The following is a 20,774-nucleotide window of genomic DNA, read 5'->3' as shown; positions in this document are numbered from 1 at the left end:
TATTAAATCTCTTAATGCTTCAGACCACTTTCCAAGCTATAAGTTGCAGAGGAGGTATAACCTGTATTGATTAACAGAGTTTCCTTTATCCATGAATCCCAGGTCTAGTCCCTAACTCTCTTCAGAGGCCAGACCCAAGACCCACAGGCAGAAGGGATAAGAACATGATTTCAACTCAACACAAGGGGATGGAAAGGAACAAGTATCCATTAAGCACCTACTAAGTGCAAGGCAAATAACCTGATGAAACTAAAGCATCTCCCTCTCCATCTTTGGGAACCCCATCCCCCCTAGGGCCAGGTACCAACTATGTTTGAGGGACTAAATCACTGCACATACAAGAAAGCCCTTACACACACACACACACACACACACACACACGCGCACACACACACACACACACACACACACACACACACCACTCACCCTGCAGTACCCTAGATGTAGTTCACCGCCCAAATCCAAGAACCATGAAATTCAGAGCTGGAAACCCAACTCATCCCCCTCATGTTATGGATGAGAAAACAAGAGCCCACTGTCATGGAATCATCTGTCCATATTCCCACAGCAAGTTCCCATCCCTCCCAGCTCTAAATCTACAATCCTACAAACTTGGACTAGAGACAGATCAAGGCCATCTCGTCAGAAATGCTGAAGAGCTTCTTCCTGTGGGTGGGAGGTTTGACTCGATGACCCCCTAAGGGTTCCTCTGGAGTATTAAGATGAGGCTTTGAGTCACCGAGACATAAAATCATGGTGTTAGAGCCAAAGTGGTCCTCAGAGGTCATCTAGTGAGACCCTCTCCTTTTATCAGCTGAGTAACCTGAATCAAAGAAAGGTCATCGAAGAAGTATCAGGTGTGGGATCTCTACCCAGTTCTCCGACTGCAGGACCACTAATGGAAAGAACCCTGGACTGAGGGGGTGTCAGGAGCCCAGTTCGGACATTCTCTCTGTGACTTTGGACAAGGCCTCAGTTAATAGCTATAAAATAAAGGGGATGAAGTATTAGCTGCATGACCCTGGGCAAGTCACTTACTCACTGAGCTTCAGTTTCCTTATGTGTAGAATCAAGAAGTCATACCTATAATAACTACTTCACAGGGTTATAGGATCAAATGGAATAACACATTTTAGAGGTTTTTGCAATCCCTTGGACCACTATACAAACAGTAACTATTATAATCAATATTATCAATGATCAGCTATTAGGGTCATTATTTTTAGTAGGACCATAATTCCATAAATTTAGAGTTAGATGAAACCTTAAAGACCATTAAAGTCCAAAATCCTAATTGTACAGATGAGGGAACTGAGGCAAAGGGAAGTGGGTCACACAGAATCAGTGGCAAATCCCAGCCTTCAAACCTAAATCTTTTTACTTCAAATCCCTTGGTCTCTCCATGCCTGAATACCTGATAGTACAGGTTCATGCCTTCCTATACTGCTGCTGCTAATTCCTAGAGAGTAGATAGAATAGGAATGACTGGCAGAAGTAACCAAGAGGCAGATTTATCACAGAATCATGGGGGATTAGAATTGGAAGGGACTTCAGACAGTCCGATCCAACTGGGACCTGAGGGAGTTATCCTCTCTGGGACACATCTGACAAGTGGGGATCCAGTCATTGCTTGAAATCCATTTAGACTGGAAGCAAAGAAGAAGGTTTGAACGATTCAGGCTGCCCAAAGGTGGAATATATTGACTGCCTAGGCAGGCTCCATCTCATTACAGGTCTTCAAGCAGCGGATAGCCACTTGTCGGGCACGTGGGAGAGCTATGAATTGTACTAGGCGCGAGGCCCCTTACAGCTCTGACAGTCTGGGATTCTGTGAGCTTCAAAATTAGGAGCTAGGGTTGATGATTATCCAAACTGAAAGGCTGCGTCCCACGTTGCGAGGAGAGGGGGTGAGATGGGAGGGCAAACTAGGAAGAGGTGCCAAAAGAGACTGACCTGCCATACACAATTCTCTTTCTGTACTCCAGACAGTTGTCAAGATAGCAACACATGGGGACACTCTAATTGGGTTTGAAAAAATGAAGCTGCAGTGGCAGCTGGGCTAAAGAACTCAAACACCCAGCTGCGTGCGCCATGTTTACCTGGTTCAGAGCAGCCTGGTCTGACAGCACATACATGGGCCTAAAATCAGCCAGGAAGAGAAAAGATGGCTTTTACTGAATGTCCAAGTACCATAGGTGATAACAAGCCCGTATTGCATTAGCTGTTTCCCAAAAGATTGGTGGTAATGGACTGACATCTTGGAAACCCACATGGTCAGTCTTCCTCCCTCCACATCTTCCCCATGCCCCTTTCCATCCATGATCACTGTTAAGTTACAGATTTACAATAACAAAATCACAGTGCTTGCCTTCAAGGAGTTCACAGCCCAAACTTATCCCTAACATCTGATTGAATATCAAAATAGTTAGAAGAAAGAATTTAATTCCCTTTTTCTCTTTAAAAACAAATGTTGGGTGTGTGGGGCCAGATTTGGGCTCGGGTGCTCCTGGTTCCAGAGCCGGTGCTTTGTCTGCTGCACCACCTAGCTGCCCCTGGAAACACATTTTTTAAAATAATGTTTTTTCTCTTTGACAATTCCTCAGTCTGAAGTTTTGGTAGTTTTTTGACTGTTTTTTTCTCACAACCTAGCTAATGTGGGAATGTTTTCCATGACTACTCATGTATAATTTATTTTGAAATGCTTGAGTTCTAGTGGGTAGGGGTGGGAATAGAGGGGGAAGAGAAGTTGGAACAATTTTTTTTTAATTGATGTTAAAATTTGTTTTTACATATATTTTAGAAAATAAAATTCTATTCTAAGGAAAAAAAAACTGGATGTAAGGAGCAATTTAAGTAAACCTTTGGATTCCCTTTCTAGAACTTTCCATAACAAGCTCTTACTGTGTAGAAACTGAAAATAAAGCAAGAAGTCTTCTATTCTGTCCTCTTCAATGGGAAATTCCCAATTTTTCATCTAATCAACGTGTTCCTATTGATAGTTGTTTTCCTAAACATGTCTGACACTTTCTGAAACAAAAGGAGTTCCAAAAACTGACTTAAAGAGTTTCCTTCTATTCCTTGTGGAAGAGTTGGGCAACTGTGGTACTTAAAACAAAGTTCTTAGAATAAAACAATTTCCAACAAAAAAAAAACAAACAAATGAACGGGGTGGCTAGGTGGCGCAGTGGATAGAGCCCTGGCCCTGGAGTCAGGAGGACCTGAGTTCAAATCCGGCCTCAGACACTTAACACTTACTAGCTGTGTGACCCTGGGCAAGTCACTTAACCCCAATTGCCTCACTAAAAAAAAAAAAAAATGAACACCAATAGTCAAAAGGTAAACTAAAATAAAACTATGATAAAGATGAGCGTATATGTCTATTTGAAAGAAATTTGCATCATAGAGATATGGTATCATTGTGGGTGCCTTTTAATGCCAAAAAGTTTTGGTGCTGTCATAATGAGAAAGCATCAAATCCCTTTAAATACATCTGGTGTGTGAGGGGGTATGTATATATGTATGTATGTATGCATGTGTGTGTTTTGAATGCACAAGTCTTGGATATTTGATAAAATGGATGTTAATACAACACTCTTGGCAGGAAGAGGGAGGACACAGAGCCCCCCATCCCCTCACTCTCCTGGTTTGTTTGCTTACCTCGGTCTAGCTTCCCAAAGGCAGAGTTTCCAGAGAGGAACTACCACCAAGGGGTTATGACTCAGAATCTTTCAGGATCCTAGGGGCAATCCAATTGTAGGGCAAAGGCACTCCTACTACTCACCATTGTAACTCCTAAACTCCTAATGGTGAGCTTCCCATGTATACAAGATTATTCACCGTGATAATATTGACTCAAACATACAACATTTGGGGGCAGCCAAGTGGCATAGTGGATAGAGCACCGGCCCTGGATTCAGGAGGACCTGAGTTCAAATCCGGCCTCAGATGCTTGACACTTACTAGCTGTGTGACCCTGGGCAGGTCACTTAACCCCAATTGCACGGCAAAAAACAAAACAAAACAAAACAAAAAACAAACAAAAAAAAAAAGAAAAAGGCAAAATCAATAATGACATCATTATTCAATAACATGCAAAAGCAGGAATAAAGAAAACAAAACAGTCTACCCACCATCCCAAGTCATACTCTCCTACCAATGTACTTGTTGTCCATAGGGGAGAATGAGTATATGCAAAAACCTATCAGGGAAGTGCAGTGAGTGATGAAAACTGTAGGAACTCAATGCTCTGTCCTTCAGGGCTTGTTTGGTCCCTTCAAGAACAATAGATACCACTCAAAGCTACTTCTCTGTAACTGCTCCCCTTCTGGTCCTTCTCATTGTCCTATTGGACAAAGCCATTCTACTTGTAAGCTATTTTCATTCACAGCCACCCTCAGCAGGGTACTGAGAACTGTTAAACCTTTTCAATGGAAAGAAGTTCTCCCAAGATAGATAAGTACAAAGTTCCTCATGTTAGCTCCCTAGAAAATGCATACAAATGTGGCAAGCTCAAATTAACAGGATTATGTTTTGCCCAATCACATCTGAGTGTATTATTAAACAAAGCAGAGCTCACAAGAAAATTCCCTGGGTTGGCTCTCTGGACAATGCAGACAAGCCCAACCAGCTCATTACTCAATGGATTTTACTTTGTCCAATCGTTTTCCAGCCTCGTCTTATGACAAAGGAAAGCTTACAGAAAAAGAGATGCACAGTGTATCTTTTCTTCTCTTTTTCTCCTCAAACCAGAAAGGGCAAAGGATAGCAATCAGACACCTCTGAGAAGTCTCACCTCTCTCCAACTAGAGATGGTAATGGAGGGCAATAGCTCAAAAACACAGAAAAATTCAACTCTCTTTTAATGAGCTTCCCAGTCACTACTTCAGCCAATCATCAAAACATCCAAACTCATCCAAACAGCAGGCTCCCAGCACAACACCGGATACTTTCCTGTCAAATGACTCTCCCACTACCATCTACACACTCAGCTACTTCCAGACCAAGTTTTGCCTTATGGATTAAATTCCACCTGTATTTTAGTTATGAACCCAACAATCCTTATTGAATCTCATGGCCTACAGTTATTTGATTTACCATTTGGCTGTAATCTATCAAACTCTCAAAACAGTTGCCTACAAATGAGTTATGGGACTACAATTCCCTGAGGCCTTCAAAAAGGTGTTCTCAGGACATTCATCTAAGGGGCAATCTTCTATCTGGTCTTCTTAACAGTCTGTGTCTCTCCTTCATATTTTGTCTGAGAAACAGTGGTTCTTCACAGATAGATTTTATCATTTTTTGTAAATATGTAAGGGTTCTTGTTCTGCCCCTTTCAACAACCAATCTATTCACATAGGAAAGGGAGCTGCACATTACATATATATTGAATCATTTTTAAAAAAATACTTCTGGTTACAACCCTATAGAATGGATCTAATCTAGAATTCTCTCCAAGGGGGTTTAGTTACCACAAATGCTAAAAAGATTTCATTTTAACATGTTCAGTTCCAGGGTATGGATCCTCAGAGTGCTGGGTATAGTATTTAACATATTAAAAATACAAGTTAGAGTATAAATTATTGAATTTAACAAGCATCAACAAACTCAAAGATTTCAATGTACAAGAAATAAAAAAGAAGATTGTATATGAAAACATGAACTTTTGTTACATGCTATGGCTGATTTTCAGAAACTTGGTTATCATTATTTAAGAGGGACTCTGTTGTGATAGATAGAAAGCTGCCCTCCCAGTTTAAAAGACTGTGCACCCCCAAGACCTGTTGGATGTGTGACCCTGTGGAGGTCACATAACTTCCCAGAAAACTCTCTAAGACTATCAGTTAGAGACCAACAAATGATTGACACTGTTAGGGGACGTTTCCTCATCAGGAGTAATGAATGCCCAGGAGTTCAGAGGGCTTTAACGTTCATTGTGATCCCAAGTTGGGAATGAGAAGATTCTAATGCTTTGTAGGTCCTAGCACATAAGTAATCAACGAGGATTCTTTAGGAAGCTGCCAGATGTCAGGGACTGTGCTCAGCGCTGGGGATAAAAAGACTTGGCTGCTGGAAGACCATGCCGTGTTTGTTAATGTCCACACGCTTTAAACCCCTGCCTTCAAGTGGCTTACACTCCATCTGCGGATCCTCACAGACGGCACAGGAATACTTCATGTTTTGGCCAATTCATTTAACAAATTCTTACTGGGCATTTTTCACATGTGAAAGGCATTGTTTCTCTGAAAGAAGAAGTCCAAACTTTCCTCCCTCTGGAGTTGATAGACAACAGTTTAGCTTCCTATAGCTTAATATGGTGGCCATTGAACGACAGAAGTTCAGAGCTAGAAGTAAGCTTGTTACTTTTTGTTCTTCAATCATTTTTTCAGTCATGACCAACTCTTCATGATCCCATTTGGGGTTTTCTTGACAAAGATACTGGAATGGTTTGCTCATTTCCTGCTCCAGCTCATTTTACAGATGGGAAAACTAAGGCAAAGAGAGTTAAGTGACTTGTCTAAGGTCACACTGCTAGTAAGTGTCTGAGGCCAGATTTGAACTCAGGTCTTCCTGACTCCAGTCCAGCAATTTATCCACTGTGCCACCTAATTTGGATACCATTCATCCCAACCGCCTCCTGATGAAGATGAGGGAAATGATGCCCAACATAAATAAGTGAATAATTCAGGGTCACTGAATGAAGTAATAGCAATCAATATTAGAAGCCAGGTCCCCTGACTCCTCGTCCAAGTGTTCTTTTTACTGTGTCACCCAGACCTCCTATCATGAGCTCTCTTTGTCCTGGCTCCTCTCCCCTGTTATCATCGAATTAGGAAAGATAAAAGGGACAGGGACGGTGGTGGTGTTTTGGAAGTGCCCCCTCTCTGGCTCCTCCTCTTGGTGGCTGGAGAGGGATCATATGTGTCCACTCTGGGGGAGATCTCCTTTGGGCAGCAATCTCATAAAGAAAGGATGGCACAACAGAGGGAGAGAAGAAGCCCTGGGAGAGATTTGGCACAGCCTAGGAGGCCCATGTTCTGTTTCCTAATCAACCTGGAACTATCATATAACAGTGGTCATCTTGTAGGGGAGGAGTGATTTAGGGTCAGTGCCTATACCCTGTGGACATTAACACAACATAGTCTTCCAGCAGCCAAGCTAAATCTAGAAATAACTCAGGCCCTGCATGTCTCCATGCAGATTGTTTTTGTTGTCTGTGTACTAGGTACAAAGAATTTGACACTTTTCCAGAGAGAATTCCTAATAAAAAGATTGGAGGAGGATGGGGGTGTCCAATTAAAAATGCATTCGTTGTTATGTAATCCTTGAAATAAAACTGTTGTTTACTCTGCTTTGATATTCAAGCTTTTCTTTGATGACAAACATTAATATTCATAATTTTCTGATGTTGGACTAATGAGAATCTTAAGTGTTTATGAGAAGTCATTTAAATATTATAGTTCTGGAGATTAGTTTGTTTTCTCATTTATGTCCCTCCAAGTTTAACCAAAATCGACTCTTTGTACTATAACTTCTATCTGTATTCTTCAGTGTTTTCAGTGAACTTGACACAGATTCAAACCATGCCCTATGAATTTATTTTATGCTTCCAGTGACAATTAAAAGGCTCCATGGAAATACTACAATGCTGCCATATATCAATCACTGTTCTTCAAAGGGAAAAACAGGCTAAATACACAAAAATAGGACACCTGGCTGATGGCAGACAGAATCGCCTTCTCCATAGAAGAAAACCTGCCATTTGACAAAGACACAGACTGAGAGAAACAAATGGGTCTACAGGTCAAGCCAACCTCGAAGTAGATTCTATTAATGATACAGCTTAGGGCTAACCCTGAGTTCCTGAAGACTCTTCCAGCTTAGAACTCACAAGCTAAAAAGCCTTTAATGGTAATTTAGTGAAAAGAATGTTAGATTAAGGGGCACAACTGGAATATAAATGAGGAGACAACATGTAAACAGATAAGTAAACATGTATAAAATATGCATAATTTAAGAGAGTTTTGAAAGAAACTGGAAAGTCTAAGAAAAAAGGAGAGAATTTCAAGCTTGGAGAAGAGCCAGTGAAAAATCATGAGAAGGGGATAGGAGATGAACTATCACAAGAGGAACAGAACGAAGGCCAGTTTGGTGGGATCATAAAATGGATGGAGACCGATATATCAGGAGTATGAAAAGGCAGGTTGGAGCCAGGTTGTGAAGAGCCCTTAAGAATTTTACATTGGGTTGGGGTGGAGGGAATAACATGTTAATACAATATGCATCTATAATAAGTAAATACAAAATGAATATAAATTGTGACCACTGGTGGTGATGGTTCCCACCACTCACCCAAATACATAGCTAGGGAGCAAATCTGTTGTCCCAGGTACCATCATTGCTTGGCACTCATTCTGATCCCAAACTCAGAGCTAGTTCCCAGAGCAGGCAATCCACTCTAGCCAGCAATAGGACAAGAGCACTGGTTATTCTTTGAGGTCCCTTGCATATCCAGATTTGCCATTTAATGGTTAGATCACTGGGTCTCACAAGGTCTCCAGACTAGCCCTAATATGCTATTTTATCTACAGAAGACACCATGGGTTTTTGTTTTTTGGTTTTTTGTTTTTTTAATACTGAGGACATAGAGGGCATAGTTCAGTCCAACACAAAATAAAAATTCCATTCTCATCACATACTACAAACTTCAGTGATTAAGGCACTGCAAGTCATACTCTCTCCCAATCTGTGCCCAACTAAAATATGCGTACATTAAGCCCTCATCAGGGAGCCCCGAAGCTTCAACATTATCTATGATAGGTTTTAGCTCCAAGAGCACTGGGTCCAAGAAAATGCAAGATCTACTGAAATTTAATGGTAATCTGGCTGTTAATAAAAAGAGGTAAATCCATAACGAGGAATACTAATAAACATGTGTAAAAAGACTCTTGGAGAGTTTATAAATTCCAGAATTTCATCAACATATTCCAAGTTGCTTTTTGCAAGCACAGTCTTTCAGGTTTGAGGGTTTTTTTCAGTCCCACTTATTTAGCATGAAAGAGATTTCTTGCATGCCCATAAAATACCTTTAAAACCATATTAAACCTCCAAGCAAAAGTCTCCAGCGATCTCTCTCTCTGGATCTAACATAGAAGGAAAATAAAGCTACCACACTGTGAAATGACCTCCCGGTGAGTACAGCAGTCCAGGAAATAGGAGAAAAAATAGAATTGTGATGCCAGGCAATATAAATTCAGGCCAAGAACACTCTTGGACACAGAATATAAGATTTTAAATATACATACTTAGATATATCCATCTATGCCTAAGCACAGGCTTCATTTTCTTTTCACAGAGTGGGTAGGGAGAGGAGTTTTAAAGTTTTAAGAGAACATGAAATCCCCCAAATGCCCCTGAAATGAAGCAAATCAAATTTGCTTAATTATTATGCCCAGAAATGGAGGAAGAGAAGAGAGGAGGGGGGAAGAGCAATGTTGAAAGTAAGAACAATATGTATAATAGGATGCCTATTGGGAAGGCCTTTGTTTCAAAGGTTTCTGAAGTGGAATTTAACAGCCCTGTTAAAGGCAGGAATGGTTCTATTGTTTGATCTCAAGAACTACTTAAGCCTTTTCCAGAAGGCTTCCTTCAAGCAGATAACTCCATTTCTTTGGAAACTGGTGGGGGAGGTTTTTGTTTCTGTATTATTATTATTATTAGTTTTTATTGGTTAAGGCTTTTAAGTTATATGTCAAGAAGTAAACAGTAATAAATATAACTCTTAAAAAAAACATAACATAAGGTGAAGACTGACTCAGGTCCACTCCGTGATCTGAGATCCAGGATCCTGGTAGCCAGCCTTAAAGCCTGTTCAGGTAAACCATCCAAGGAACTCATCAATCTTCCCCCAGAATTCTGGCAGTGTGGTGCAGCAGAAAGAGCCTTGGGTTTGAATCCTGACTCTACCTCTTACTCTTTATGGGACCTTGAACAAATAAACTTGAATCTGGCAGTGCCTCATTTGTAAAATGAAGGAATTAACTTTATGTGACCTTATCCAAGTCACTTGACCTCCTTGGGAGGGAAGGGGAGGTGACAGTGATTTCTGAGCCCCCTTTCTGTCTCTAGACCTCTGATCCTAGGAGTCTACTTGCGTCATCTCTATACCTTTCTTGGAATGCTGAAGTCTCACCAGTTTCCTTCCCTTCTGAATCTGAGATTTTAAGATTGCTTCCAACTCCCAGCGTACAGAATGCTTTCACAACCTGGGGTATGCTCCCATTGTCCTCCCCAAGGTCTTCAAAGGCCAATTACTAATTACCAATTACTAATCACTGACTAGGTCCTTTGTCTTTCATATCTTATTCTTGGCCTATAGACTTTATTGCATATTAGTTTTATTTCTTAGAATGCCATCCATCCATATCCAATTGTTGTTTGTTTTTTGTTCTGGAAGAGGACCATGACAGATGTCATGACTTGCACTGAATTAGATTTAAGTGAGGAAGAGCTGTGCAAGGTCACCAACCCTACTCTCTCCTCCAGAGCCATCTGAGTCCAATGACAAGATACATATCAGGACGACCGGAGATGGCCCCAGATGTTTAAGGCAATTGGGGTTAAGTGACTTGCCCAGGATCTCACAGCTAGTGTCTGAAGAGAGATTTGAACTCAAATCCTCTTGACTCAAGGTCAGAGCTCTATCCATTGTACCACCTAGCTACTCCTTCCACATCCAATAACATGCAAAAGAAGTAACCATGAACAAATTAGATGGACAGATTTCAATCAGGAAAAAGAAAATCGAAACGAATTCCTGCTCTCAAAAATAGATATTACAGGGTATTTTAAGGCCACCAGATTTTTTTCATCCCCTCCAAGGAGACACATTTGCATAGGCTGGCATATATTTTTATATCCTGCTGCTTAAATTTACATACTGGAATCCTAAAGCTCCCATATACACAACAAACAAAACATGAATAGGTCATAAGGATGATAACAGAATGCATGGCGTCCATTTTCATTGGAAGGTTTTCCCATTCAGAGTCAGTAGAGGCTTCCAGCGTCATCTGAGCCAAACCACTCATTTTCAGATGAGGAGACTGGGAAGGAGAAGTGAAATGTCACACCCAAAGTCACAGATGAAGCAAGGAGATGATAGATTTAGGAAGGGAAGAGATCTTACAATCCATTGAGCCCAATAGCCCCTTATAACAAAATCAGTTCCACTCAACAGGCACTAATTAAATACCTATTATGTAAGAGAGGCAATGTGGATAAGGGATGGGGGGGTGGGGCGGGGCTTGAAGCCAAGAAGACCCAAGTTCAAGAAATCCTTCTGACACTCACTGGCTGTTTGACCCTGGGTCAATTACTTCTTTATCCCTCCAGGCAATTCTCTAAGATTTTATTTTACAGAGAAAGTGAAGTCCAGCATTGGGAGCCAGCATTTCCTTACTGGGATTTCCTTATATCCCTATCCCTATCTCTGTGGAAATTTGCCACTTAAACACACCCTCTGGCAGGTCATTTTATAAAGCCAATAATGACCCACTCAATTAGTCTGTTAGGTAAATCTGAGTTTTCACATGAGTTTGCTACCGGGAGGCAGGATGTCACAGAATGCTTCACTCGGAGTCTAGACCTGCGTCCAAACTCTGCCTCTAACACTTACTTACTGGTCACAGACTCACTGAAGGTCAACTTCTCTATCTACAAAATGAGAATAATAATACTTGTGTGCCTATATCACAGAGCGGCTGCCGGACTCCAATGAGAAAACACGGAATGCATCTTGTAAACCTTCCAGCATTATTACAAATGTCAGCTATTATTATTATTATTATTATTATTACTTAGGAACAGGGAACAACTGCCCAACATATTGAAATCAATTCTCCACATCCCACAGGACAAAGATATCGGAACAGCCAAAGAGACACGAGCCTTTGAAGGCCAAGGTGGAAAATGACCTCAAAGAATCGCAAGCTGTAAGAGCTCAGGGATTTTCTCTGCATCACAGATGATAAAGGGGAAACAACCTACCACAGCTCAAATTTAAAGGTTGCACTTCTAGACTAAAAGAGGAAATTGAGGATCAAGGTGCCTTATCTGCACAATGAAAGTGTTGGGCTGGATAATGGCTAGGGCCCCTTCCAGCCTTAATATTCTAAGTAAAGACACGTGCGTGGGAGCCCAGGAGCCCAGATGAATGCTCACTCAGGTTCATTAGTCTATCTTCCAGTTGCTTGACCCTGGACAATGAGGAATAAAATCTGCCTTTCCCAAGTATGGCTTGTGAACTGCCCCAGGACCATTTAGCCAGAGATGCACACAATTATTACTCTATTATGCAATTATGCAGAAATAATCTCTTCTGCAGGAGAGTGGAGAATCATTTCATTATCTCTGTGTACACAGAAGTAGCTCTGTTAATGTCCTACCAAGTGCAGTTACCGCAGAAACTGCACAGAAGTCGGAGTTAGATGGCCTGGGTTTGAGTTCTGGCTCAGCCACAGGCTCACTTAACCCCTCTAGGCCTCAGCGACCCTCTCTGGAAAGAGTGGGAGGAGAGGGGAGATACCCTGTGAGGTGCCTTTAACCCTAACTATTATCCAAGGACAGGAGGCATCTGAGGTCCTTTCTAGTTCTAAAAGGGCAATCATATGAACCTGTTAGGATCCCGGCTTGGACGCTTATTTTATCCCTCAGTTGGGATTGGTTCTTAGATGGAACAAGACTCGATCCCAGACCTTGGTCCCAGAATCACAGATTATGAAAGTTAGAAGGGCCAAGCCCATGGAGTCCAACCCAATCCCCACTATGACATCCTAAGTAAAGAACGCCTGGTCCCTGGTTGAAGACCTTCAAGGAGGGGGAACCGCTCAAACCAGGGCACCCCATTTTTGGAAAGTGAATTGCTCTTTCCTGACATCAAGCCAAATTGTCCTCTTTGTGGTGGCCTCATTGGTAGTAGTTGGCCCTCAAGAGCCAAACGGAACAAGCCTATTCCCTCCTCGATGTTTTAATTACAAACATTACTCCCCCACCCCAGTCGTGTGTCCTGAAAGGTAAATATGCCTAGTCCTTTCCACTCAATTCAATTCAATCACCATTTATTAAGTACCTGCTATGTGCCAGGCGCTGTGCTAAGTGCAAAAGAAAGTCCCTGACTTCAGGGAGCTTACACTCTAAAGAGGGGAACAACATGCAAGCAGAAAGATCCAAGGCCTTTCACCATCCCATCCTACTTACTTCTCAGAACGCTCTTCAGTGTATCAATGTCCTTCATAAACCGTGAAGCCCAGAAGTCAACAAGCAATTATTAATCACCTTCTATGTGCCAAGCACTAAGGACACAGAGAAAGGGGGAGGGGGGAAGTCCCTGCTCTCAAGGACAATACCAAGCAAATGGCGTACAAACAAGATAAATACAGGATTAAACTGAGGGCAATTTCAGAGGAAAGGCACTAAGGTGAAGTGGGAATAGGGAATGTTCCTTGCAGAAGGCAGGAGTTTAGCTGGGCCTTGACAGAAGCCATGGAAGGAAGGAGAAGGAGATGAGGAAGAGCCAGTGGAAATACCTGGAGATGAGGGATGGAAGGTGTCACAGGAGGAACAGCAGAAAGGTTTATGCTGAAGAAAACTCCACCCAGAGTCTAAAAAAGGCTGCATGTGGTATGATGCTCATCTCCCTATTTCCAGAAGTTATCCCCCTCTTAAAGCAGCCCAGGATTGTGTCAGCTTCTGTGGTCGGCACATCCCACTGCTGTAGCAATAGATTTAAAAGAGGAAGGGTCCCTAGAATGCCCTCCGTTCCATCCCTTTCATTGTACAGTTGGGAAAATGGAAAGACCTAGAACTTATATGCATGTATACCGAATCAGTATTGTAGAATCATCAATATTGCAGAATCACAAATTTAGAGCTAGAAGGGACCTACAACCCCCTGAAGGCAAACAAGGACAAGTGACTTGACCAGAGTCATACAGCTAGTAGGTATCTGAGGTGGAATTTGAATCCAGATCTTCTTGACTCTAAGTCTAGCATCCTATCCACGCCTGCCATGCTGCCTCCCAAAGCAGGTGATAACAGGCAAAGCAAATCTCTGGGAATGCCAGATTATTGCACAGTTTCCAAGAATTTAAGTCAGTCTTGGAAAGAACAGTGAGTTACCCTGGGAGAAGGGAGGGAAAAGAAGGCCAGATGTGATGCAGCTTTTCCAGGAGGGCAGGCTTACAAGGACACAGTTCCAGGGAGGAGAAGGAAAGCAAGTACAGTGGGAACTCCAAAGGCAATGGCATCATCATCTCCTCTGGGGCTAGACACCAGTGGAAGAGCTCAAGTCAAAAGGCAGCATGTGGGAAGGGAGACCGAGAAGCAAAAAGGCAACAAGGAGTCAGGGGACAGACCTCCCAGAGGCTGTCGGAAACCAAGCTCCCAGAGAGAAAGGAGACTCGCAGAATCTTGGGATCTCTGAAGGGGAAGAAGCCCCTGAAACCATCTGAGCTAATCCATCCATATCTGACCGAGAAGCCCTTCCCCGACAAGCAGTCACCCAGCCTTCAAGGGAATACCTCCGAGGATGTGGACTTCACCACCCACAGAGGAAGCCCATCCCACTGTGGAAGAGCCCTATTGTTGGAAAGGTTTTCTGGGAATTAAGCCTCTTTGTAAGCTCTCCCTCCTGCTCCGGCTCCTGCCCTTTGTGGCCAGACAAAACAAGTTTATCATTAACAAATTCCTTTTCACATGAGAGTCCTTCAAATACCTGTAGAGAATTCTCAGGTTCCCCCTGAGTTTTCTTTTCTCTGGGATAAACAACACTCCCAATTCCTTCAATCCATCTTCATAGGGCATGATCTCAAGGCAGGGCATTATCCTTGGTCACCCTTTCCACCTCTCCTTCCAAAAAATGTCACTCCCAGAATTGATCACAATATTATAAATGAGGAATTGATGAATCTTTTTTTAATTTGATAATCATGTTTCAATATAATTGGTTTCCTCCATAATCTAATTATTGTTTTAGGCTGGAGTCAATCAATCAATTAGCATTTATTAAGTGTCTATGATGTGCCAAGTTGGACAGCTCAGTGATGCGGTGGATAGAGTACTGGACCTGGAGTCAGGACAACTCCTCTTCCTGAGTTCAAATCTGGCCTCAGACACTGACTAAATGCATTACCTTGAGCAATTCCCTTAACCCTGTTTGCCTCAGCTTCATCATCTATAAAATGGCAAACCACCTCAGTATCTTTGCCAAGAAAACCCCAAATGGGGTCACAAAAAAGTCAGACACAACTGAAAAACAACTGAATAACCACCACCACAACAATAAATGTGCTAAGCAACACACAAAGCACTAGTCAGGAAGAAATGAATTCAAATCCCTTGTCAGACACTTAGTGGTTGTGTGACCCTAGGCATATCATTTAACAACCTCTCTCATTTAGCCTCAGTTTTTCATCTGTAAAATGAGGCTAATAATAGCACCCCAAGTTGTGTCATGGATCAAATTTGTAAATTTGAGATCATATTTGTAAAGTGCTGAGCACAGTGCCCAGCACATAGTAAGGGCTTCATAAATATATATTTGCTTCCTTCCTTATACATTTAAGAACACTATACTGAGAAGGGGTCCATAGGCTTCACCAGACTGCCTTGGGGGTCCAGGGCAGATAAAAAGTTTACAAACCCCTGCTCTTCAGACTAGGGCAGAAAAGAGTCAGTGGGACTGTAACCTCCTTGACCTTAAATCTTGCAGCTTAAGACAGTATTTGCTTTTTTGGCTGCCTCATCAAACTCTACTCATTCAGCTCAAAATCCTCCAAAACCCCAAGGTCTTTTTCAGACAAACTCTGGAGCAATGCTTCCCTAATCTTGTACTGGTGAAATTGATTTTTTGGACCCCAGAGTAAGACTTCACATTTATTCTGAAGCAGCTTTGTGTGAAGAAAAATTCATTGAACTGACACTTGGATAACCTGGCCTCTAAGCCTGACTCTGCTAGTGCCTGGGTCTAGCTAGGCAACTTTCTTCTTCCAATGCAGTAAATTTGTCTCTATCTGTAATAGGAGGGGAGTGGACCACATGACATTGATGTTCCCTTCAAGTTCCAGATTCTACGCCTTTGTCATTGACCAAGAAGCTTCACGGTTAGTCCTAGCCCCCATTTCAGTTATTTTCCTAACAAAGAATTGGGCCCTCGGATCTAAAGGAGGACATTCCCTTAGCAAAATCCCAGTAAACCTACTGGCTTTCCTTAGAGGGTCCTCTACTTAAATTACCAGGAGGACAAAACCAGGGAGAGCAAATCACAAGGAAAGCCATGCCCTGAAACACCATTTCTTCACCTCTTTTTATTTCTTGGATCCCTTGGCAGTCTGGGGAACCCTATGGACCCCTTCTCATAATCGTGTTTTCAGAGGCATAAAGTAAAAGACAGGATTACCGAGGAAATATCTGTGATTCTACAAGCATTTAAGTGCTTACTATGTGCCAGGCACTGTACCAGTTATTCTGTTACTCTGAAAAATAATTATCAAGATATTCAAAGAACAAAAAGACGCGTTTACAAACCCCATTCATGTTAAGAACCCTGATCCAAACTGACTTTAGGGGAGCTGAGGCACTACCTGGGATGTCTACCTTCCTATTCCCTAAGCTCCTTATATTCTCTGGGAGTTTTCTTATCTATAATATGAGGATAATAACACTCCTACAACTTAAGCACTTTGTAAACCTTAAAACACATCAGTACAAGTACATTCTAAAGAAATCCTCTCACGGAGAGTTGCCTGGGTCACTCAGCCAATGACTCACATATGTGCTCTTTGATCTGAAAAATAACTAAGAAAAATAAATAAATAAATAAATTTTAAAAAGAAAAATAACTTAAAACCCCACAAACTTTGTCTTCGTGCCCCAATGTACATTTACTTTTTATTCCCAAATTCATTCCTTGTGATTAAGTTTCCTACAAGTGTAGGGTCATAGCTTCAAAGTCATGGGGTCCAACCCCTTGTTTTATGGATGAGGAAATTGAGGCACAGAAAGAGGTTAAGTGATTTGCCCAGGGTCACACGACCAGATGTCATGAGGCAGTCTGTGAACCCAGGTATTTGTCCAATATCCTATCAAATCCGGCCATGTCATTCCAGTGTTCATAATCCTCTCCCTTCTCATACAAAGTATAAAGCCCTAGCTTTTGAGGTGATCCACAAAGCAGCTCCAACTGATATTCCATCTTCAGCCTCCACACCTTCACAGAAGATTTATTGTTTTGTTTTGTTAAGATATATATCGTCATTTCCATGAATGAGGGAATGGCTAAACACTCATATGTGGCATATGATAGTTATGGAATATTATTGTGTTATAAGAAATAACAAGCAGGATGACTTCAGAAAGGCCTGGAAAGACTTGTATGAACTGATGCATAGTGAAGTGAGCAGAACCAGGAGAATATTGTGCACAGAGAGCAATATTGTTTGATGAAGAACTGTGAATGACTTAACTATTCTCAGCAATACAATGATCCAAGACAATCCCAAAGGACTACTGATGAAACATACTATCCACCTCTGAAGAAAGAACTGATATTGATGGAACACAGACTGAAACAGGCTATTGTTTACTTTCTTTCATTTTTTTCTTTTATTCAAGTTTTCTTGTACAAAATGACTAATACAGTAATGTTTTACATAATTTCACATGTATAACCCATAACTGATTGCTTACTGCCTCAGGGAGGAGGAAGTGAGGGAGGGATAAAATTTGGAACTCAAAACTATAAATTAAAATGTTTATTATTTAATGATATATAATTAGATATGATATATGATATACAATGGAAGCATTTCTACAGCACCTACTCTATACCAGGAACCTAAGCACTTAACAAATATTATCTCATTACATCCTCACAACAACCCTGTGAAGTAGGTGCTATTATTATTCCTATTTTACAATTAAGGAAACTGAGGCAAAGACAGAGGTTAAGTGAGTTACCCAGGGTCACACAGGCAGTAAGTATTTGAAGTCAAATTTGAACTCAGGTCTTCCTGACTCCAAGACCAGCACTCTGACTTCCCTGACTTTCTTAAAGTCCCAACTTATATTTTACCTTCTAGAGTAAGCCTCTCCCAAGCCCTTTTAATTCTAGTGTCTTCCCTCTGTTAATTAAATCATTCCCTTTTTTATATTGTTTATAATTTGCTTTGTATATTTTAATTTGTGTGTTGTCTCTCTCATTAGATTTTAAGCTCCTTGAAAACAGAGATTGTCTTTTGAGTTTTAATATCCCTGGTGCTTAGCACAGTGCCTGACACACAGTAGGCACTTACCAAATGCTGATTGATTGATTGACTGATGTATTGATTGATGAGAAGAGGGATGAGACTCAGCCTGTCATTTTATTAGTATAGGGAACTTGCAGAGAAGGAAGATCTCTCTACCCACTCAAAGTCTTAGAGCAAGGCTTCTTAGCATGGGGTCCAAAGACATCTCTGTTTTGGGTTTTATTTTTTAATGGGGGTGGAGGGGGGTGGAGAAATAAGATTCTAAGTTTAAAATAGTTTTTAAAATTTAAATAAAATATTAAATATTTGTCTTTATGTATATACATATGTTTATGTGTGTAGAAATATCTTAAACATTTCTATCGTTTTATATTATATTTATTTCTATATAAATTTATATTATATATTTCTACCATCTATATTATTTATTCATTCATTCATTCACTCATTCATTTTGAAGAAATCCTGTACTGGATAGTTGCCTGGGTCATTCAGCGAGGATGTGACAGAGGCAGAACGCACTAGGAAATGAACACCAAGGTGACCCAAAATAACCCCAGTGTGAGGAGCGGAGAGGGAAGGGGAATTAGCCTAAGGGAGCACCCCATACCAGACCAAAGGTACGGGTACTTGCAGCTGTTTCTGAGTAAGCTTGGGCCAGGACTACAACTCCCAGTAGGCACTGCGCGGGGCCATCCAGCAAACGGGTCCTGGAGTGGAGTTGGTAGAGGAGACTACAACTCCCAGCAGGCTTCACGGCCAGCCCGGCCCTAGCCTCCAAATGAAATGAAACAGATGACAGGAAAAAGAAGGGGGAGGAGGGAGAGTGGGAGAAGAGAGAGGGGTGTAGGAGGCCGGGGGTGCGGGGTACAGTCTGGGCACGCAGATTCCACACGTTGTGGGAGAGAGTTTAAGGCTGCTCTTCCGCACTCTTTCTTGGAGACCATGACCCCTGAACCGTTGACCAAAAACTATACTCTCCCCGCCCTCCGCGAGGGCCATCTACCTGGGCTAAAGGCTTGCAGGGGTGGGCAGCCAGGTTTCCCAGCACCCCCACCCCACCTGCTGGGGATGTTTCCTCTTGAGAATAGGTGACATCACCCCCAGGATCACCAAAGGGAACGTGCCCTAGCGTTGGGCAGCAAGCATTTATTAAGCACCCACTGTGTGCACGGCCCGTGTGCTAAGCTCTGAAGGGTCCCGGGGATCCCATCCCACTAAGGATACGTCCACAAGTGTGTGACCTTACAGGATCTTCTGGGAAGGACTCGGGGGTCATCCGAATCAACCCCCTCATTTACAGATTAGGATACTGGGTCCTAGGGACGTTGAATGGCCTTGCTCTTCTTTGTATCCCCAGCGCTTCATGCCAAGCCCGGCACATAGTAGGCGCTTTAAAAAAGCTATTCTTGCCTTTACTCTGACTTACCGCACTTAATGACCTTGAACCTTTGCTAAAAGAGGGTGGTCAGACACGATTTCTGACTTTCTTTGTACCCCCCCAGTGCTTCGCACCTTGCCTGACACACAGCAGGCGCTTAATAAATGTGTGGCTGCCTGCTCAGACACACCCCTTTCCAGCTCCAGGTCGTGGATTCCCCTGACCCGAGTTAAAATACCAACTGGTGGCGTGACTTCCCTGGGTGCCCTGAGTCCCACGAGATGACCCCTAGAGTCATGAAAGGCCTTGCCTGGACAAGTTTTTTTTTTGGGGGGGGGGGGGCTGGGTCTTTTTTTCTCCACCGCGACCCTCCCCCCTCAGTTTTCTCATCTGTAAAATGCGCTGCTCTGCCAACTAACAAGCTGTGGCTCCCGTGTTCCCCCCACGTCAGTTCTGTACAGAGAGAGCTCGGGCCCCAGCTCCTGAGTCCACAGTGCAGACGTGCCCGCGATGGACTGTGCGAGGCTGGAGCCCCCTCCCTGCCCTCCAGGAACCTAGGTGGGATGCTCGGGAAGGGAGACCCCTGCCCCCTATTGAAGTGGGCTGAGAACGGAAGAGGAGGCTTGGCAGCATCCCCCACCCCGACCTTCTGTCCTCTTAGCAGCTGGGAAGTGCAGGGAGGAAGAGGAAGGGTACGTAGGGAAGAGGGGAAGGGCCCCCCCCCCCCCCCAGCGCTAAGAGTCGGGGGAAGCGAGGAGGGAGGCTCACCCGAAGCGAGGACCGGCAGGGGAAGGTCCCGAGCTCCGAACGCACGCACGCACGCACGCCCCTGGACTACAGGGGGAGAGCGGGACTACAACTCCCAGGCAGACGAGGGGTAAGCTTCCCGGAGAGTGGCAGGCTGTTCATTCAATGGGAACATAGAATCTCTTTGTATGGTCCAATCAGGAGGCAGTAATAGGAGAGGCCATTCAGTGGGGAAAAAAACTAGGGATGGAGAATTGACCAGTCTTAAATCCCAGGTTAGAGAGAGCTCTGGTCCGCCCAGCGGGGTCCCTGCAATAGGTTTGGTGGGCCTACCTGTCCCAGGT

At 42.8% G+C, this 20,774-nt stretch overlaps 1 protein-coding gene across 1 annotated transcript in view; it reads right to left on the bottom strand.

Annotated features, from left to right (window-relative positions):
• FHIT (fragile histidine triad diadenosine triphosphatase) overlaps positions 1-20,561 on the bottom strand; it is a 1,715,999-nt gene extending 1,695,438 nt beyond the window's left edge. The window contains exon 1 of the mRNA XM_043975945.1: positions 20,452-20,561. The gene's annotated coding sequence lies outside the window, so the exon portion shown is untranslated. The remainder of the gene's footprint in view (positions 1-20,451) is intronic.
• Positions 20,562-20,774: the final 213 nt, after the last annotated feature.

The sequence above is a fragment of the Dromiciops gliroides genome, chromosome 1 (assembly GCF_019393635.1).
Source record: "Dromiciops gliroides isolate mDroGli1 chromosome 1, mDroGli1.pri, whole genome shotgun sequence".
NCBI lineage: Eukaryota > Metazoa > Chordata > Mammalia > Microbiotheria > Microbiotheriidae > Dromiciops > Dromiciops gliroides.
Note: the sequence above shows the minus strand (reverse complement) of the source record. Positions and strands in the feature narration are given on the sequence as shown.